We start from the raw sequence: 22,790 nt of genomic DNA, 5'->3' as shown, positions 1-22,790 counted from the left end.
GCAAGTAAATCAAGCTACATTGCCCAGTCCCACAATGGATGTCTCAAATCAAAACATAGAAGAGACAACAGGATCTACAGGAACTACAAAATGAAGAAACAAACTATGCAACCCTGGCCAAGCAAATACCAGAACTTAAACTCAACAAAGGATCAATAATTGTATGAATGGTATGCTCACCAGATTAGACATACTAGAAAAGAACCAGAAAGGGTTCCTAAGGCAGTTAAATGATTTGAAGGAGAGTGAAATAAAGAGGTCCTTAATAACCAGCTGGCTAAGCTCAATGAAGACATAAAAAAATACAAGGATAAACTCCAAGAAGCATTAAGAAAATCAGAAAATGGTATGAAAAAGAAATTCAACAGAGGGTTGGAAACTATACATAAAAACGCAGTAGAAAATATGAACCAAATTGAACAGCCCAAAACTCTATAGAAGCTCTTAAGAATAGAGATAGCCATGTGAAGGAAAGCTCAGAATTGAAAGACAAAACAGAAGAAACAGTAAGTCCAAAAAATTCTTCAACAAGTTCAAAAATTTCTATGACAGAACATGAGGGAGCAATGCAATACTCTTAAGCACCCCAACATTTGAATCATGGAAATACCAGAAGGGAAGAAATTCAGACCAAAGGCATAGAAAACTTATTCAACAAAATTATCAAAACAAACCTTTCCCACTTTCTCAAAAGAAAGTCCCATCAAGTGACAAGAAGCTAGCAGAACTCCAAACAGGACCAAAGCAAAAATTCTCCAAGACGTATTATCATTAAGACTCTAAACATTAATCAAAAAGAGAAAGTCCTGGGCTGGAGAGATGGTTTAGCGGTTGAGCACTTGCCTGTGAAGCCTAAGGACCCCAGTTCGAGGCTCAGTTCCCCAGGGCCAACGTTAGCCAGATGCACAAGTGGGCGCACGCATCTGAAGTTTGTTCACAGTGGGTGGAAGCCCTGGCGTGCGCTCTCTCTCATCCTCTCTCTCTCTCTCTCTCTCTCTGTGTGTGTGTGTGTCACTCTCAAGTTAATAAAAATAAGCGAAAAATAAATAAATAAATAAATAAATAAATAAATAAATAAATAAATAAATAGAGAAAATCCTAAAAGCAGCTAGGAAGAGACAACATGGTACATATAAAGGAAACCCCATCAGAATAACTTCAGGCTTCTCAATGGAAACACGGAAAGCCGTAAGGGCCTGGAATGGAACACTGCAAACTGCAAACAAAAGACCTTATGGCTTCCACGCCAAACTGCTCTATCCAGCAAAAGTAATCCTCATACTAGATGGTGAAAGAAAAACTTTCCACAATAAAACTCAGCTTTACAACTATATGAACACAAAAGCAAACATGCAGAAAGTATGTCAGGAAAATCTCCACATAAAAGATTCAAATAATCAACTTTAAGTGCCTACAAGAAGCAGATTACAATAACCAAACTCAGAGAAGGCACAAAGCTACCAATTACAAGAAAACACCAAAATACATAAACTACCATGAAATAGCAGGGATTAAATCAAACCTCACAGTCGTTACCCTAATATTAATGGACTTAACTCACCTATCAGGAAACATAAACTGAGAGGATGGATCAGAAAATTAGACCCCTCAATCTACTGTCTTCAAGAAACCCACCTCACCACTAAAGACAAACACCTCCTCAGGATAAAGGGGTGGAGAATGATATTCCGAGCAACTGGAAATAAGAAGCAAGCAGGTGTACCTTTACTTGTATTGGATAAAATAGATTTCAAACCAAAAGTCATCAAAAAAGACAAAGAAGGCCACTTCTTATCAAGGGAATGATCCAAAAAGAGGATATCACAATCATTAATCTTTATGCACCAATACAGGTGCACCATAATTCATAGAACAAAACCTAATTGACAATAAAACAAAAATAACCACCAACACCATCATACTTGGGGACTTCAATACTACACTATCGGCAATAGTCAGATCATCCAAATAGAAAATTAATAAGGAAGTAAGAGAGTTCAAAACACCACAGATCAATTACACCTAATGGACATCTACAGAACATTCTACCCAAAATCCACAGATTACACAATCTTCTCAGCAGCCCATGGAACCTTCTCTAAAGTAAATCATATACTGGGTCATAAAGCCTGCCTCCATATATTTATGAGGATCAACATAAGTTCCTACTTGATATCAGATCACAATGCTGTGTTATTAGAAATCAACAACAAAAGATACACCAGGAACCAAATCTACTCCTGGAAACTTAAAAACATACTCTTAAGCAATAAGTGGGTAGTGGACAAAATAAAAAATGAAATTGCAAAATTTATAGAAATGAATGACAATGAGAACACAACATACCAAATTTTATGGGACACAATGAAGGCGGTCCTCAGGGGAATTCATTGCGCTAAATGCCTTCATAACAAAGACAGAGAGATCCCAAATCAATAACCTAGCCACCCACATAAAGGCATTGGAAAAACAAGAAGTATCCAACCCAAAAAGGTCCAGACAGAAAGAAATAATTAAGATCAGAGCAGAAATTAATGAACTGTTAACTAAGAAAACAATTAAGAAATTGATGAGACAAAGAGCTGGTTCTTTGAAAAAAAAATAAACAAGATTGATAAATGCCTGGCCAATTTGATCAAGCAGAAAAACCAAAAGAAATGCTTCAAATTAACAGAATTACAAATGAAAAAGGACAGATCACAACAGACAAAAGTGAAATTGGGAGAATCATCAGGACTTAGTTCAAAAACCTCTACTCCAAAAAATTGGATAATATGGAGGAAATGGATAAATTCCTGAATATATACCATGTACCAAAGCTAAACTCAAAGCAGATTAATCTCCTAAACAAACCTATCACAACCACTGATATTGAAATGGTAATTAAAAACCTCCCTAAAAAGAAGAGTCCAGGACCAGTTGGCTTCTCAGCTGAATTCTATCAAACCTTCATGGAAGAAATAAAACCAACTTTTCTCAAACTGTGCCACACAATCATAGAACAGGGAAAGCTCCGCAACTCCTTCTATGAAGCTAGTATCGCCCTAATACCAAAACCATGCATAGATGCCACAAGAAAAGAAAACTACAGGCCTATTTCCCTGTTGAACTCAGATGCAAAGATCCTGAACAAAATCTTACAAACCAAATTCAACAGGACATCAAAAGCATTATCCAGCTGGATCAAGTAGGCTTCATCCAAGACACCCCAGGGTAGTTCAACGCACAGAAATCTGTCACTGTAATACACATCACAAATAAGCTTAAACACAAAAACGGCATGATCATCTCCATAGATGCAAAAAGGCCTTTGACAAAATACAACATCATTTCATGATCAAAACATTGGCGAGAACAGGATGGATGGTCTATATCTCAACATAATAAAGGCTATATATAAAGATCCTAAAACCCAAATAATGCTTAATGGAGAGAAAATAAAGGAATTCCCATTGAGATCAGGAACAAGAGAGGGGTGCCCACTCTTTGCTTTTCAACATAGTTTTGGAAGTTCTAGCTCAAGCAATAAGACAGGAGAAAGAAATTGAAGGGATACAAATTAGAAAGGAAGAAGTTAGCCCTATTTGCAGACAACATGATTCTATACATAAGTAACCCAAGAACCTCCATCTGAAAACTCGTAAAAATGAATAACTCAATCAGTAAAGTAGCAGAATACAAAAATCAATGCACAAGAAGCAGTAGCCTTTCTATATGCAAAAGACAAAAATACAGAGAAAAATATGGAGAAATCTGACATATAGATTTATGTCAAAGCCCTTGATGACCCACCATAGGTTAAGACTACCGCTGAAGACATCATATACTGTTAGCACATATCATTGAGTGGCATGGCTGGAAGCTGGAAGAGAGTCAGTCCCCAGACAGCGTGTCTAGTGCCTGAGGTTGCTACATGAGCGACTGGGGGAAAATGATCAATATCTCTCCAAGCAACACATGGTTTAACCTACTTAGCAGCAAACAACCTGATGTGATGCTCATACAAGTGCAATAGTGGCACATAGTCATGATGGGAAACCAATTGCTCACGATTTGGCTAACTGAACTGCTTGGTGGAACAGAATCCATAGCTGAAGCCTGGAAACAATATCCAAAAATGAGCCTGATCTCCATTAAACTCTCTCTAAAAAATAATGGTTATCACATTTACTTGGTTCTAACTTTACTCCCTGTTGGAGAGTCTGCTTCTCTTTTACTGACAGCTGCAGATCCTAAGGAGAGAACCACCCCATCATACCTCAAAAGGGCCCCAGCTGAAACTAAGAATAATTGGGGAAACATGCAAGAATGCTGTTTTCTTGGCAAACTGGGAATCAGCACAGCAGTGAAGTAGATAGACACAGAGAACAATCAACCCCTACCAAACCAGATATCCAGAGACACAGAGGCACCCAAGATCTCAACACTGAAGCAGACCTAATATAAACCCAACATGGCTCAGGGAAATTTGTAGAAGAGGGGGCAGAAAGAATGTCACAGCTACACATTGGGTCATGACATGCACAGACATTTCCTCCTGCCCAAAACTAAAGTCTAACCCCACAATGCATGACCCATATATCCTAATAAGGAGGGTCCATGTGGAAGGGGGTGGACAGGGAGGAGGCTAACAATGGTAGCAACTTAACTGTATTCACTGACTACAAAAATTAAAAAAAAAAAAAGAAGTGACATTGTCTCATTTTCAGTAGCATAAAAATAAACCTCACAATAACAATAACCAAGGAGGTAAAAGACCTTTACAATGAAAACATAAAACACTCAAGAAAGAAACTGAGGAGGACTTGAGAAAATGGAAAGACCTCCCATGCTCCTGGATAGGCAGAATTAACACTGTAAAAATGGCAATCTCACCAAAAGCAATATATAGATTTAATACAATACCAATAAAAATCACAATATTTTTTTTCTCAGAGATAGAAAAACTGATCTCAAAATAAATATGGAAAGGCAGAAGGACTGGGATATCCAAGCATATCCTCAGCAAAAGAAACACCTCTGGAGGCATCACCATACCAGACCTAAAGCTATACTACAAAACCATAATAATAAAAGCAACATGGTACTTACTGGCATAAAAACAGGATAATAGACCAATGGAACAGAATCAAGGAACTGGACTTTGGGGCAAGTAACTACAGCTACCTGATATTTGATAAATGCCCTAACAATATAGGCTGAAAAAGAGACAGCATCCTTTCAACAAATTGTGCTGGACAAACTGGATAACCATATGCAGAAAAATGAAACTCAACCCACACATTTCATCATGCACAAAAATCAAGTCCAAATGGAGCAAAGACCTCAATATAAGACCAGAAACTCTGCTACTACTTGAAGAAAAAATAGGAGGAACTTTCCATGACATTTGATTCAGCTGTCCCCCATAAACTTAGGTATTCTGAAGGCTAGGTTCCTAGCTGATGGAAATTTGAGAATGAATGCTTCCTGGAGGCAGTGTATTGTTGGGGGTGGGCTTACGGGTGTTACAGCCAGTTTCTCCATGCCAGTGTTTGGCACACTCTCCTGTTGTTATAATCCACTTTATGTTTGCCAGGGGGTAATGTCTACCCTCTGCTCATGCCATCGTTTTCCAGTGTCATTGTGGAGCCTCCCCTTGAGCCTGCAAGCCAAAATAAACCTCTTTTTCCCATGAGCTGCTCTTAATTGTGTGATTTCTACCAACAATGAGAACCTGACTGCAAAAGTAAAATGGTACCAAGTCATGGGATTGCTGCTAAACATATGACTGTGTGGCTTTGCCATTTTGGAGCTGATTTTCAGGAGGAATGTGGAAGGATCTGAAACCATGGCCTAAGAGATGCCTTGCAGTGCTGTAAGTACAGCCTGGTCAGAGTTGCAAGACCTGCATGCAGTAAAAACTATGGACTATGAGGTTTAGCTTAGGTGGGTGAGAAAGAGCTTTGTTTTACTTAGGCTGGGCTAGCAGTTTCTGTGAGAAGCTTGCTCTTATGCCCATGTCCTGAGAAGATGTGCAGAGTTCCTTTGTGTAGAAATGAACTGTGTGAGCAGAGGGATATGGCACTGAAAGAAAAATCTCTAGGTGAACTGTTGCCTGTTCAGCTGCAATTGAGACTCAAGAATAGCTGACCTGCATTGGGTCAACAGTAATAATACACTCTTTTGAAGGGACCTGAGTGCCTAAGGAGTGTCCTTGCCCCGGGATTAACAAATTGGCACCCTACCTGGTATTGTGGAGTATGAGAAATGCAGAAAAGAGAGGGTCATTGAGTTTGCAACAGTCTTGTGTTTTGGAAATAACTATGTGGCAGTGTGAAGCAGGTTTGCTGGATGCCCACATGGAGACCCCATGGGACCATGAGGATGGGATGAACCATGGATTGCAGTAGAGACCCAGTGAAGATGCCAGAACCACGAGATGGCTGCTAAAGAAAGCTGCTGGCCCTGATGAAGTTTTCCAGAACTGTATGTAGCCTAGCTGGAGGGGCAGAATTGTAATACTAGAGATTTGTTGATAGTTAGGATTTTTGGACTTGGAGACTTGTCATCAGCTAGAGTTGTTGGACTTGGATTTACAGAGTTTGATGTGTGCGCTGGTTGTTTTATATATTGTATTGGTTGAATGTTTCTTTGTTATGCCCAATGCTATCTTTTGCAGTGTGAATGTTTATTCGGTGCCATTATGGGTTTTTCTGAGGTTAGTTTTGGTATTATGGGTATTGTGTTTTCACAGACAAACAAACAATAACCAGAGCCAATAGATATCCCACAGAATGGGATAAACTCTTTACCAAATACATATCAGATAGAGCCTAATTTCTAGAATCTACAAAGAACTCAAAAGCATAAACAATAAAAAGGCAAACATCCCACTCACAAAATGAGGCAGAGAACTGCACAGAGAGTTCTCAAACGAAGAAGGACAAATGGCAAACACTTAAAAAAATATCATCATCCCTAATCATCAGGGAAATGCAAACTGAAACAACTATGAGATTCCACCTTACCCCACTAAGATTAGTAAACATTAAAAACTAATGACAACAAATGCTAGCGAGGCTGTTGAGAAATAGGAACCTTCATTCATTGTTGGTGGGTATGCAAGCTGGTACAACCACTAGGCAAAGAAATATGGAGACTCCTATAAAGGATGACTATAGAGGTACCAACAAACCCAGTTACCCCTTACTGGGCATTTACCCTAAAAGTTCCAAACCTCATCACAGAGATATTTGCTCAACCATGTTTATAACTGCTCAATTCACAAGAGCTAAGAGCTGGAATCAACCCAGATGTCCATTATTAGATGAATGAATAAGATGTGGTTTATCTACATGATGGAATTCTATGCTGCAGTAAGGAAAATGACATAATGAAATTTGAAGAAAAGTGGTCAAACTTGGAATAGATCATTCTCAGTGAACTCACCCAGTCACACAAAGATAATCATCACATCACAATTTGTGGCTCCTAACCTAATCTGTCCATGATGCTGACATACCTAATAAGCATCTCAAGGACTAGACAATAGGAATGGTGGGGCGGGAAGGGTAATGGTGAGGGGGGACCAAAAAACTGGACACAAATGAAAATGGTACCATGAAACCCTACATCCTGAAAGACATACTAAAGAGCAAAACCTTCATCAGGTGCTAAGAGAGAATACCTGATTCACAGGGCCCTGGAGAGGATATGATAAAGCCTATCTTCAATCTTCTGCTTCTCTCTTTCTCTTTTATATTACCTATATTTTTCTTCCTTCTTCTCCCTTGGCACTGGCATGTAACTCCTAGTACCAGCATGTGGGCAACATCCACAATGAGCTGTTGATCAGAGAGACCTACAAGGTTTCCCAGAAGAAGACAGAATTCTGTCAGAGTACTTGATGACCCACCAAACGTTAATGGTAAGACCCCTACTTCTGAAGATACCATATGCTGTTGGAATGAAACATGGAGCAACCTGGTTGGAAAGTAGAAGAGAGTCAATCCCCAGACAGTTAGTTTGTCTTTTGCCAGAAGTTGTTACATGAGCAACTTGGGGGAAATGACCAACATCTGTCCAAGCAAATCGTGGTCTAAGCTACTCATCAACAATCAACCTGACATGATGCTCACACAAGTGCAGTAGTGGCACACAGCCATAGGGGGTTACCAACTGCTCTTGATTTGACTAACAGATCCACTCAGTGGATCGGAACCCATACCTGGAACTGGGAAACAATTCAGAACCATATCCAGAAATGAGCCTGCTCTCCAATATCAAGCTCCCACTAAAAGTGGGCTACAAGAGAGCCTATAACTACTAAATTCTCTAAATACTAATGGGTATCCATGTATCATGAACTGACCTCACCACCAGAGAATTTGCTTCTCTTTCTGCAGAAGGATGCAGAACCTGAGGAGAGAATCAGCCATCACACCTCACCTGGACACCAGCTGAAGCCAGAATTAGTGGGGTAATGAGCAAGAGCTGCCTTCTCAGTGAACCTGGTACCAGCACAAGGGTGAAGGAGACAGACACAGAGAACACTCAATTCCTACCAAATCAGATATCCAGACACAAAGAGACTCCCAAAAAATAGACCTCACTGAAATACACCTAAAGTGAACCTAACATGGCTCAGGGAAGTTCGTGGAAGAGGGGTGGAAGGATTGTTACAGCCATAAGTTGGGTCATTATGCACAGAGACATTGCCTCTCCCCCAAACTGAAGGCCACCCCTACAATGAAACTCCCATAATCCGGGGAGGGGGGGACAACAGGGAGAAGGCTAACGATGGTACCATCATGGCTGTATACATACTATATACGTAACTAATAAAAAAAAATAAGGTAAGCCAGTAGGCTAGAGGAGATGGAAAGGGAAGACAAAGGAAGGGGGGGGGTACTTAATATGATAGTATTATATATATTTAAGTAGAAGAATAGATTAATGAGGGGGGAAAGGCCCAAAACGAGGTCTGGGGAAGAGATTGAGTAAAGGAAAGGTGGAGGGACAGCTAATCAAAACCTAAGAGGATATAAATAAAACATATGTAATCCTACTTTTTTGGACAATGGAACACTCAGGAACCGTAGATTGTTGCTAGAAAATTTTCAGTGCCCGGGATGGGATATCTTCCAATGAGTTGTTGGCCAGGGAGATCCCTGATGCCCCCAAAACATTATAGGCCATTACCGAGGCCCTTGGTTTCTCACCAGGAATAGATGGTAAGACCCTATTGCTGAAGATTCCATATATTTGGGCTATAAGGTCACTGAGAAATCTTGCTGGATCTGAGCTGATAACCTTCTCCATGTAGACGAGCTGACAGAAAGCTGGAAGAAGCCACTCTACATGCAGTTCAATGGGAGAAAGAGACATCACCAGAGAAAATACTCATCAATGGACACTGCAAGCCTTATAATTGGTCAGCCAGGCCAAATGAGCCAACAGGTGCAATAGTGGCACGTTTGTTATGGGGGAAACCAACTGCCCTCTAATTGGACTGGAGGCCCGCTCCATGGGAAGGGAATACATCCCTGATACTGAAAACTTAAAACAGGGGTAGTCATGAGCCCTAGGGGTGTAATGTCTGCTGTTGTCTGGCCAAATGTATATACTATGCTTATCAAACTGCCCAGTAAGCACTTCTGTTAATGTTCACACCCTTATATTAATGCTACTCTCACTTTTGGTACAGAATCTTCTCTGTTCAGATGGCAGTGACCTTGGGACAACTCAGAAGATATCATGATGACAGAAAGAAATGACCAAAGTGCTCAGTACTGCATTATCTATATCCCACCTTCCAAGGCTCAGGGTCTAATGGGGAAGAGATGGCGGAAAGAATATAAGAGCCAAAGGAAGGGCAGGACTCCATACAACATGCTCCCTCCAGACACAAAATGGCCTGGATATCCATGGCCTCACAGTGCCTGACACTACCTGCATAAGACCATCATAAGAGGATTCAAGATCATGACATCAAAAGTAAAAGAGAGACTGATTGAGACAGGGAGGGGGTATGATGGAGAGTGGAGTTTCAAAGGGGTAAGTGAGGTGAGGGAGGTTATTACCGTGGGGTATTTTTTATAATCATGGAAGTTGTTAATAATTTTTTTTTTAATAAGGTAAGTGCCTATTGCTGAGGACACCACATGCTGCTGATACAAACCTCTGAATGATCCAGCTGGGATCCAGAAGGAATCCAGTTTCCAGATGGTTAGCCCATCTGGTATTGGAAAGCACTACATGAGCTTCTGGAGGAAAACAGCCAACAATGTTGTGTGCTGGCAGGGGACACTGCTGTATGCAAGCAACCAGCCTGACAAGATGAACACACCTGTGCAATAGTGGCGCACAGCCTAGGTGGCTCTCTGATTGGCTAAGAGCTCAGCTCAGTGAGAAAAAACCGAAAGCTGGAACTGAGAAGCAAGTCAGAATCCTATGGAGGCCCAGATTCTAGACTCCAAAGAGAAGGTTCCACTAGATTTTAGCCAAAAGAGAGATTACACCCATCAAAATCTCTTTAAATTAAGCCGGGCATGGTGGTGCACACCTTTAATCACAGCACATAGGAGGCAGAGGTAGGTAGATTGCCACGAATTTGAGGCCACCGTAAGAGTACATAGTCAGCATGGGCTAGAGTGAGATGCTACATTAAAAAAAAAAAAAAAAAAACCTTCTTCAAATTAACAGTATTTAACCCCTTTAACCTAATGATGATCTCACTCTTTGTTGGTGAAATCTGTTTTTCTTTTTCAGAAGGCAACAAGAACCTAGGTCAACCAAAATCTATCAACAAAACAAGAAAAATAACTGACTCCCTGTCAGGAGATAAACCACCCCTGGTATATCAGCTAGGTTCCAGATGAAACCACAGAGGAATTGGCGCAATTAGCAGGAGTGTTTTTTACATGGTGAGCATGACAACCTGTACCAGGGTGATGCAGACAGACACTGAACTGCAGATACTAAGCAGCAATCTAGAAGCTGCTCAGAGCTCAACACTTAAGCAGACTTAAAACATAACCACCATAGCACAGGGAATTTTGCAGAAGAGGGGGTGAAAAGATTCTAAAAGCCACAAGGTGAGAGGGAATATCCAAAGGCATTGCTCCCCTGCCCACAATGTCTAACTGCTGCTCTCACAACTCATAACCCACAACCCCAGGAAGAATACCAGCAATCCCACTGAGGAGGCAAGGAAGAGGGAAATGATGGTACCAACACATGATGGGTCCATACAAAGTTTCTATTTAGTAAAACAAAATAATTTTAAAATTATCTAAAAATAAAAATATATAAAGAGATAAGAGAGAGGTCCTTATACAATAAGCTGCCCTATCATACAAGCCAATTTTAGTAAGGTCCAAGTACGAAATAAACTATCCAACATATTGTGATATTTTAAAAAATGCTGCTCTGAAATAGTACGTGGTACTTGATATAGTATGCTAAAATGTAAAATAAAAAACAGAAAGTATATATTAAAAATGAAACTATTACAAGGAAAAAAAAAGTTTTAAGAACAAAGCCATAACTGAGAATGGCTAGCTTAAAGAGCCTAAAAATGTAAAAAGCCAGGCATGGTGGTGCATGCCTGTAATCCCAGCAATTGGGAGGCAGAGGTAGGAGGATCACCATGAGTTCAGGGCCACCCTGAGACTACAAACTGAATCCCAGATCAGCCTGGGCTAACCTCTCTTGGAAAAAAAAAAGAGAATCCAAAAATTTTCAGGAAAATTAAACATATGAAATCATAAATCCTCATCTTTCATTTAAGCCAATCTTAAGTAATATGATTTCTGAAGTAAATGAAATGACTCCTCCAAATAATACATTATCTGTTTCTTTCAAAGCACATAATATAAAGCTTGAGAATAGCTTAATCAAAATGCTTGGAACTAGAAGTGCTTCTAGTTCAGATTTACTCCGGGAATAGGAACTGAATCTAAACACAAAATTCACTTATGTTTTCATACATACCTTACTATAACTAGAGTCTTGCTTTGATTATAAATGTCCCCCATTGCCTCCTACTTAGTCCCCAGTTGGCAGCACCTTTGGGGACATGGAGCCTTACTGAATATGGTGTGCCACTGGGAGCAAACCTTCAAGACTATTAGTCTAGCCCACTGATTGTTCAGAGCTAGCTTACTGAGTACATCCTCCCTGCTGCTGACATATGAAGATATTATGAGCACATTGCTATGTTGCTCCACCATGATAAACCTTCCCTTTGAAACTGTAAACCTGAAATAAACCCTTTCCACCCATAAGCTGCTTCTGTCTTGTCCCACTAATGAGAGGGTAACTGCTACAACTAGTCTGAGGTTACTTAACACATTTTCTGTATGCAACCCATCACCTGAGGTCAAGTGATGGTTTTCTACATGTGGAATCATGAGAGCAATCAGAGTATCCAATTTTGGAGCATTTAGGATTTTGTGTTTGGGGAGTAGAATGCTTATCTTTAAGTCTTAAATATGCTTTAAAATGTACTTATGAAGTATCTGTGTAGACTTCCCAGAGAAGAAGGGATATTTTCCCACTCAAATTATGTGGCTATAGGTTTACTAACAGAGACTATTTAGAAATAAATCAATTAATATACTATGTCAGAGGGAAATACAAAATAATGAAGTAAACTTTCAAAAAGCACTCTTCCAATATCTATATCTATATATGTAAGATAAGAGATCTCAAAATGAGAGGGGGATGTGTGATTCAGAAATATAATTTCAACTGTAAAAGAAAATATCATCACTTAATTCTGGTAGGGTTATTTGTAAAGAATTTAAGAAATAACCAATTATAGGCCCTAAAATCTGATGAGCTATCACCATGTCATTCTCAATACTGGATTTATAAAAACAGTCTTCTACTTGAAAAAACGGAAAAACTAATTTGCTCTTTTTGCTATTTTTTCTACCACTTTGGACAGAATATCTGAGATTGTATAGAATTGATCAATATTTACTTGCAAAAGGGACAATACACAATGGACTATGGACCGTCTGAAAGATTAATAAAAATGGAAAGTTTGGGGCTAGAGAGATGGCTCAGCAATTAAAGGCACTTCTTTGCGAAATCTGATGATCTGTATTCAAATTTCCAGTCCCACAAAAGTACAAAGTGCCACATGCATATAGAGTTCATTTGTAGTTGCAGGAAGCCCTGGCATGCCCATACTCACTCATTTTCTACCTGCCTCTTTCTTTCTGTGTCCAATCAATCTAACAATAATATTTGTTAAGAAGAATGGAAAGTTTTAATATGCAATCTCTTTGCCAAGAAAGCAGTTAAAGCTTTTCAGAATACTTAGTGTTTACTGAACCAGGGCTTCATGCATGCTAGACAAGTGCTCTACCACTGAACTATATCCCCAGTCCCATTTATAGAACTGTGAAGAATAAAATTTGAATTCAATATTTCTCATCTTCTTTTTAAAAATATTTTATTTTTATTTATTTATTTGAGATAGAGAAAGAGGGAAGGAGGGAAAAAGAATGGGCATGCCAGAGTATCCAGTCTCTGCACACAAACTCCAGAGTCATGTGCCATGGTATTAATGTAAACACATATGGTACTTTAATACTTTCATAGTTCCAAACATCTCTTTGAGCCCATACAATGTAAGAATAAGAGTGAGAGTGTTCTGCTTAAAGATAGAAAACCTTGATTAAAAAGAACATGAAATCAGTATCACTAATGAGAAGTGATGGTAGAACTAAGATTTAGAGTTGATTCTCCATCCAAGGTACTTTATCTCCTACTTAGGAACAGAAAACAGCTAGAATGATGAAGCTATTTTAAGTACAAACCAAAGTTGGGGATGAATTATGAATTTCTTCTTAAAGCAGAATAAGTCAAAATTTTATTGAGTAGCAATTTATGATGGTGGGAAGCTTAGTTTAAAAGATGTGCATTGCCTTTACTGAAGATAGTAAATACATTTACTAAGGACAGAAAAATTTTAGTAACATAAGTATAAAAATGAACTTAAAATTTTCAGTTTGATTTGGTTTTAATGTTTTCAGCCATTTTACTTTTACTTGTCTTTGCCACTAATACCAACCACATACAGAGCTATTTATTAATGTTGAGTGAAGAGGAACCCTAGCCAATTGACTCTTGCTGCTTATAACCTCAAGTATCACTGGTCCCCTATAATGGCACTGAAAACATACTGGCTATAGAGAAACAGCACTTAGAAATACACATCTATAAGTTTAGAAACTGCAAAAAGATGTTTCATGTAAATCGTTTCAAAATAACCAGTACTTTTAAGATCACCAAACTTACCTTAAAATAATTTTAATGAAAATATTTTTAAGATGATTTCTAGGTGTTTCTTGCCTTTATCTATACGTTATAATCTTTTCGTTACAAGTCTAAACCATCAAACTATAAAACAATCATTCCATAGCTCAGTGTTATTAGTGTTACTTCATGATTTCCAACTGTATGACTCTTTGCTAACTCATTTCAGACCTCTAAAACACAAGAGGTGTCAGGCATGGTGGCACACACCTTTTTTTTTTTTTTAATTTTATTTATTTATTTATTTGAGAGCGACAGAGAGAAAGACAGATAGAGGGAGAGAGAGAGAATGGGCGCGCCAGGGCTTCCGGCCTCTGCAAACGAACTCCAGACACGTGCGCCCCCTTGTGCATCTGGCTAACGTGGGACCTGGGGAACCGAGCCTCGAACCGGGGTCCTTAGGCTTCACAGGCAAGCGCTTAACCGCTACACCATCTCTCCAGCCCGGCACACACCTTTAACCCCAGCACTTGTAAGGCAAAGGAAGAAAGATCACTGTGAGTTTAAGGTCACCCTGTGACTTCATAGTAACTTCCAGGTCAGCCTGGCCTAGAACTTTACCTTGAAAAAATAAAATAAAAGAGATTACTGCTCCCCAGCCAGCTCCCATATTGTCACAGGACATCAGCACTCTAGCCAATGTTCCTAAAATGACAATCATAAATGTAAACCCAGCACAGAGTTGGTATCCTTAACCTTACATAAATTCTAAATAAAGCCAATAGGCAGCAATTTTCACTGCTATAAGACCTAACCCAAAAGCTTTTATTTTCTAATTCTGAGACATAGACTAGGTTCTTCTACAACTCTGGCCACAAATAACAATTACAATTGCAATTATTTTAGCATATCCTCTATATTTTATATGCCATAAGAAAAAATATATAAAATACATCAAACAACCATTTAGACAAAATGATAAGAGATAACTCACAATATGTGCTATCTGGACCATTATTAGCCAATAATTGGCATATAGCCAGTTATTAGCCAGGACTCAGCAAACTAAATTGGATAGCTAAATCTAGCCTGCAGACAACTTATTTCTGTTTGAGCTAAGAATGGTTTTTCTCTTTTAAAAAAGATTGTCAAAAAACAGGCAAGTCAATGACAATATTCAATAGAGAGTATAAATAGCTTGTGAAGGCATATTTATAATCTACAGCTCCACAGAAAACTCTGAAGAACTCTTGATCTTAGTCCCATAAACAAATACATATATATTATCCATCATTCATAAAGCTTAAGCTCAAGGAAAATTGATGGAACTAGAGACCAAAATGTTAAGCAAAATAAATCTAAGTTAGAAAAATTCCATATACTTTGTCATATGCAAAATCCAGGCTTAAATATATAAATGGCATGAAAGCATCAGGACTGAGAGGAGGAATGGGACCAGAAAGAGACTGGGAAAAGGATGGGGGAGAACAGTTAGGAGAGAAAATAAACAAGGTATCTGTGTGTGTGTGTATGTAAATGCCAGATTGAAACCCATTATTTTATGTTATTTTATGTTAACTTAAAATAATAGTAAAAAAAAAAAGTGGCAGATACACATTTCTGTGGTAGGTTCCTACTGATACAGCAGAACTATCTTCCCCATACACTACACAACCAGGCTTACCTAAAATCACTACCTGATCTTTTTTTCTCTCTTCTTCCTAATATTTGTCCTTGGATACTTTCTAAACCTGGTTTTCTTGCTAATATTTCCAACTTTGCCTAATATTCTGTTTAAGAATGTTTCTAAGTGCCAGGTGTGGTTGCACACATCTTTAATTCCAGAGCTAGGGAGGCAGAGGTAGCAGGACTACCATGAGTTCAAGACCACCCTGAGACTACATAGGTCTGACTTTCAGGTCAGCCTGGGCTAGACTGACACCCTACACCTCAAAAAAAACAAAAATACTAGCATGTTTTTTGCTAAGGTTCTTCTCTGTTAGTCTAGTGTCCTCAACTAGCTTGCAAATTACTTGAAGAAACATATCCCATTGCTTTTTGTTTGCTTTTAGAATTTCTTTTTTTTTTAATATTTTATTTATTTGAGAGAAACAAGGGTAGAGAGATGGACAAACAGATAGGTGGATAGGGAGAGAAAATGGGAGGACCATGGCCTTTAGCCACTGCAAATAAACTCCAGACACATGTGCCACCTTTTGCATCATGGTTACTGGGGGCTGAAACCTGGTCTAAAGGCATTGCAGATAGGCACCTTGACCACTGAGCTATCTCTTCAGCACCCCCCCATTGTTTTTTTTTTTTTTAATCTCTGATTCTGATAAAATCTCATCATTCTCTGAGTATGTGCTATTTCCTCCCAAATGCACCTTGCATAAACAAAAATTTGCCTGAAGACTGGGGCTGGAGAGATGGCTTAGCAGTTAAACGCTTGCCTGTGAAGCCTAAGAACCCCAGTTCGAGGTTCGATTCCCCAGGACCCATGATAGCCAGATGCACAAGGGGGCACACACATCTGGAATTCGTTTGCAGAGGCTGATGCCCTGGCACACCCATTCTCTCTCTCTGCCTCTTTCTCTTTCTGTCACCAAAAAAAAAAAAAAAAGAAAAAAAAATTAATTGCCTAAAGACTGGCAATGAATAATAATGATTTGGAAACATAAAAGAAGCCTATAAAAGAACTTGATGGAAGACCATAGGCTACACTAAAAACTTAGAAAAACTGTACTTTAAAAACAAACCAAACTACACTAGGAGAGAAAATTAAGGATAAAAAGAAATCACCAAATAATACTCTGAAAAAAATAGGAATTAAAATAACGAATTAAAAATATTTTTTAAGCCAGGCGTGGTGGCACACGCCTTTAATCCCAGCACTTGGGAGGCAGAGGTAGGAGGATTGCCGTGAGTTCAAGGCCACCCAGAGACTCCATAGCAAATTCCAGGTCAGCCTGGACTAGAATGAACAAAAAAAAAAAAAAATATATATATATATATGTATATATATATATATATATATATATACACATATACACACACATATATAATTTTTAAAATAAACTCACAATATACAAAACAAGAACGAAATGTGCCTTTCAATACTATTGGTCACTAATTTCCTGTTAATAAGTAGCTCTTGACATTGATACACATGAGGGCCATATTTGTGCTCTAATGCGATAAACTACCATAGTAAGAGGCTCAATGGAATACATGTATACAGTATTCCAATCTGTGAATTTAAAACACTGTGAATTTATTTCAAGTAATAGAGCTGATTTTAGAGACTACTTAACTGCAACAACAAAAATTACTTACCATCACTTGGCTAATAATAAACTTGAAAAACATGTGTATATTCAAAGAAATAATCTAGGCTAATTTTTATGAAAAAAAGCACCAAAAATGTTTTAAAACTTTTTTTTTTTTTTTTTTGTCGTCTCTGGCCTTTAACTCTCAGTATACCTATGAGGCCCCTAAAACAAGACAGGCTTCTGTCAAAGCACTTGATTACCCACCTGGGGCAAAAGGTAAGACCTATTGCTGAAGATACTATATGCTGCCAACACAGAGCATGGAATCTGAAGAGAGACCTGGCTGGAATCTGAAAGAGAGCCAGTCACCAATTAGCCAGTCTAGTGCCAGAAAGGGCTACATGAGCTACTCGGGGAAACTGGCCAACAATGGTCTCAGCAACCAGAGGTCTAAGCTACTCAGAAACAAACACCCTAACAGGGTGTACATGCCACTGCAATAGTGGCACACAGCCTTCATGATCGTGAGTAACCAAAAGCTTTCTGTTTGGCTAAGAGATCTGCCCAGTGTACAGGAACCTGTATCTGGAATTGGGAACCATATTAGAATTCTTTGAAGACAAAGATTATCCCCTCCAGTATCAAGCTCTCACTAGTCTTTGGCTAAAAGAGGGGTTATACACCAAATGCTCCCTAAATTAACTTATCTTATTTAAACTATGCTAACTTCTCTCTCCATTGGAGAATCTGTTCTTTTTCTGAAGGTAGCAAGACCCGAGGACATAAACGACCCCTCACACTTCAGCTAAGCCACAGCTGAAACCACAGAATTGGGGAGACAAGCAAGAACACTGCTTCCATAGTGAGCCTGACAAGCAGCACCAGTGTGAAGGTGAGAGACTCTGAGAATACTCAACACTTACCAGAGATCCAGAGTACCCTAAGAGCTCATCACTGAAGTAGACTTAAAACTCACCAACCTAGGCTCAGGGAATTTTGCTAAAGAGGGTCAAAAAGATTCTAAGAGCCAGGACATCATACCCAGAGGCAGTCTCCACCCAAAAACTGACTGCTTGCTGCTCCCACAAGGCATAATCCACAGTCCCATGGGGAATACCTGCAACCCTACTGAGAAGGGTCCCCAGTAGAATGGGGGAAGAGATAAGGGAAACGAGGGTACCGACACATGATGTAGCCATACAAAATATGTTATTAATAATAATAATAATAAATTGAGCTGGAGAGATAGCTTAGCGGTTAAGCGCTTGCCTGGGAAGCCTAAGGACCCCAGTTTGAGGCTCAATTCCCAGGGACCCACGTTATCCAGATGCACAAGGGGGTGCATCATCTGGAGTTCTTTTACAGTGGCTAGAGGCCCTGGTGGGCCCATTCTACACAGGGAAGGAGCAATCTTTTCTTAATAATAAAATAAGCTCATAATTATAGAAGTTTAACAAGTAAGAAGAAATCACTAAATAAGAGGTAAAGTATGTCAGCTCTCAATTATTATGAAGAGAGGAAGTGAGAACTCAGATGATACTAAAGAATCTGATTCTTGAATGAATGTCATTATTTTGGAAGAAAAAAATTACCCTTATAATTATGCTGCACTGAGGCCACTGTTACCCAGGAAATTGTTGGGGATTTTTTTGTTTTTGTTTTTCCTGAGCATTCAATAATCTTGAAGATTCAGACAAAAGAGAAAAACTGAGTTAATAAAGAAGCATACCACAGTGGCTAAAGGTAGCCAGCCTGAGGAAACTTTTTTCTACTTATACTACACATAGAAAAACAGAGACAGGTCTGGAGAGATTGCTTAGTAGTTAAGGCATTTACCTGAAAGCCAAAGACCCAGAACCCACATAAGCCAGATGCACAAGGTAGCAGCATATACTTCTGGAGTTCACTGGGTCGATTTTCTCTCTTTCTGTTTCTCTCTCTCTCCCTTCCTCTCTCTCTCCCAAATAAATAAGAATATATTTTTTAAAAAGAAACTGAAAGATGATCTCTGGAGGCAAAGATCACAAAAATATTAATGTGAAAGTACTAACATTTTTAAATATAAAATTTATGTTCAATTTTTCCTTACCACCTCTTCCCACTGGTGTGTGTTACTGATGATAGCAAGAATTACTTGTGGCTTTTTGGCTGAACCACAAAATTTTGGGTATACTTTATAAAAGCAATGTTAAAAAATTTTGCTTCCTGTTAGGTCCAGCACGTGTTTCCACAAGTACTTTATCTCATTACTTCAGAAAAATTAAGTCAAACAAGGAAATGCTATAAAGGCCAGGGGTTCACTCCCTTATGTTTAGGTGACTTAAACAAAACTTATTAAGATGGCAAGAGTTACAATTTAGCAAACACACAGAAACTAAACATCCATACACAAGATCAGAGCTACAAATCTCAATTTGTGTTTGCCTGACATATGGCTGAAACTCTTGAGTGGCATATGTTACTACTAGTGCCGGTAAGCGATAGGAAAAGTTCAAGCGTTATTTCTTTCTTATGAAATAGAAATACACGCACAGACTTGTGTTTCGGGAACTAAAAGCACAGACCACAATAATAAGTAAAAACTATGAGTCTCAGTATCAAGTGTACAGTTGAACATATGAGGATTATCCTACTACAAAAATCCCGTCAGTCTGTCTGTTATTCGTCAGACAGGAAGGTGTCCCAAGAACTTACAATCTCACGAAGGTCTACCGTAGCTCACGGCCAGGCCGCCCCCCACGAGCCCGCGGCTTTTCAGCGCACTCAAAAGGCCGCGAAGGAGCGCTCGCACACGGCAGCGCGGCGTCCAAACCCTCCTCGCCCGCCCTCCTCCGTCAGCCAAAGTTCGGACCCGCGGGAGGCCCGCCCCGCCCGCCAAGGCCCTTCCCACGGCAGGTGGTTAGGCGACCTGGGGAGGGCCGGCCAAGCGCCGGCAGCAGCCGCAGGATCACGACGGAGGCCGGGTTCGAACCGCGGTCAAGCCTGCAAGCTGCCAGCGGCCGCGGCCCGAGCCGGGCGATCGTCGCCGAGGGCCGCGCGCGCCGCCGCCACCGCCGCCGAGGGGCGGGCGCTCGCAGTCCGCCGAGCCCGGCCGCCGCAGGTGCCCCGAGTTCCCGCCCACCGCCTACTTTCCACCGCCCGCCGCGCGACCCCCGGGGCGTAGCCGGCCCTCGGCCCAGTCTAACAGTCCCCGAGCGGGGCTGCTCTGGGAGCACTCGGCTCTCACCTCCGCTCGGAGGCCGGGAAGACGGCTCCCTGGTGCTCTGGTTCGGGTTCCTGCCCGCTCCCTCTCCCCCTCCGCCCTGCAGCCAGCTCTCGGTCCGCCGAGGCTGCGCGGACCCGTGGGCTCGTTTCCCAGCAGGGACGGCGCCGCCTCAGCCCCGCTCTTCGCTCCCTCTCCGCGTAGCTCCCGCTTTCTGTTTCACCCGAGGGACTACGAACGCCGCCGCCGCCATGATTACTACGGAGCCGAGAGGAGGAGCCGGGGAGTCGGCGCGCCCAGTGCGGCTGCGCGAGCCCAGCCGACTGCGCCCGGCCGCGGCCACCGGAGCCCACGCACCGCGGGTCTCGGCTTGCGCCGCCGCTCCGAGGCGCCCGCCTCCTCCCGGCCCCAAGTGTCCCCAGCCGGGCGCGTCTGGCAGCGCGTAGCCTCCGGCTGCCAGCACGCTCCGGAAATGGGGCTAATTGACGTCCCGAGTGACCCTCGGTCCTCAAGCCACGTGAGTCAGAAGGCTTCTCCGAGGTGCTGCCGTCTGCCTTCTCCTAAGGCCCCGGATCATCAAGCTGCGGCTGGTCGCACACGATCCTACCAGAGTGGGTTGGGACACTTCCTTTCCCAAACATTTACAACCGAGATTTCTGAAGTAGTCCAAAACGCTGTGTTGGTTTCTTGCCCTCCCACTCGCCAAGTGTGGTGGAAACCCAGTACCTCGATTGTTAAGACAGCACGAAGACAGTGATCCCTGCAGTCATTTCCTTAAACCGAGCCCCCGGGGCGCTATGGTGTCCTTAGGCTGGCGGGGCCCTGGGGCTTTCTTGGCACTTTCTCCAGGATCCATGGGGCCTGGGGATCCTTGGGATCAGGAGTCCTACCCCAGGAGCTATCCTTTGAAGGCTGGTAGCCAGTGTTACCAAGCCCCGTGTCTGACTTGTGGAAACGCATTAACTGCAGCAATCCTATGGAACCATTTACAGAAATTTCTGTAAAGTACACATGGGTCCCACACTCTTAAAGAATGTGATTGTTAATGAAGTCCTTTCTCAGTGACTATCAAGCGTGAAATCCAGTCATACTCAGAGACCCAGGAGACTGCTGATGTATATATTCGATTCATACTTTGACACTTCTTTCTGGAATGTTCTCGCTTTTTCAAATATCCTTCACTTGTTTCTTCATTTGCCTCTTTATCCACTTTAACACTTTCATGCTTTATTTTTACTTTTACTTTTATATTTATTTATTTTTATTGTTTGGTTTCTCTGAGTAGGGTCTCAGTCGAGCTCAGGCTGACCTGAAATTCACTATGTAATTTCAGGGTGGCCTGAACTCAGGGCAATCCTCATACCTTTGCCTCCCAAATGCTGGGATTAAAGGTGTGTTAAAAGGTGTGCGCCACCACACCACACCCAACTTCTCTCATTCTTTCTATGTTACTAGTTTGCCCAGCTTCTCTCATTCTTTCTATTTTACTAGTTTGGCATCCTTTTTCTCTTCCTTACTGCTTTTCTTTATAACTCCTGGTGAGGACTTGTTGTTGTTGCTGCTGCGTTTTTTTTTTTTTTTTTTTTTTTTTCCTGAGCATTCAATAATTGGAAGCTTCAGACAAAGGGGAAAAACTGAGTGAATACTGAAGCATACAGGTGGCTAATGATAGGTCAAGATGGACTTCCCAAAATGGAGTCACCAAAGACAGCAGGATGGCCACAAATACAAGTAAGTGCATCATTCACTTTCCTCAAGAAACTGCCCACCCATTATCCCTACCCTGCCTAACAATGCCCCAGGTCAGGTTTACTGCCCCCTTGTCTCTCACCTGTTCACTGTTCCCCAGTCTCACACCTTAGCTATGTGAAATAGCTAATGTAAAGAACAGGGGTTTCTTTTGCTTCCTCACCTTCCCCCAACTGATGAGCTCTATATAGCATACTTCTGTAATCTCAAAAATCAACTGCTTTGCTCTTGAGAGTCAGTCCTGGCAGCTCCTGTTCCCTCCCCGCCTCCCGCCCCCAATAAAAACTTCGATCTTTGCCTCAGAGTGGTCTCCC

General features: G+C 41.0%; 1 protein-coding gene across 1 annotated transcript in view; it reads right to left on the bottom strand.

Annotated features, from left to right (window-relative positions):
• Nucleotides 1-20,988, bottom strand: part of Fndc3a (fibronectin type III domain containing 3A) — a 216,176-nt gene extending 195,188 nt beyond the window's left edge. Inside the window, exon 1 of the mRNA XM_004665882.3 lies at nt 20,752-20,988. The gene's annotated coding sequence lies outside the window, so the exon portion shown is untranslated. The remainder of the gene's footprint in view (nt 1-20,751) is intronic.
• Nucleotides 20,989-22,790: the final 1,802 nt, after the last annotated feature.

Source organism: Jaculus jaculus, chromosome 3 (assembly GCF_020740685.1).
Source record: "Jaculus jaculus isolate mJacJac1 chromosome 3, mJacJac1.mat.Y.cur, whole genome shotgun sequence".
NCBI lineage: Eukaryota > Metazoa > Chordata > Mammalia > Rodentia > Dipodidae > Jaculus > Jaculus jaculus.
The sequence above is the reverse complement of the archived record's forward strand: the minus strand, read 5'-3'. Positions and strand labels throughout refer to the sequence as shown.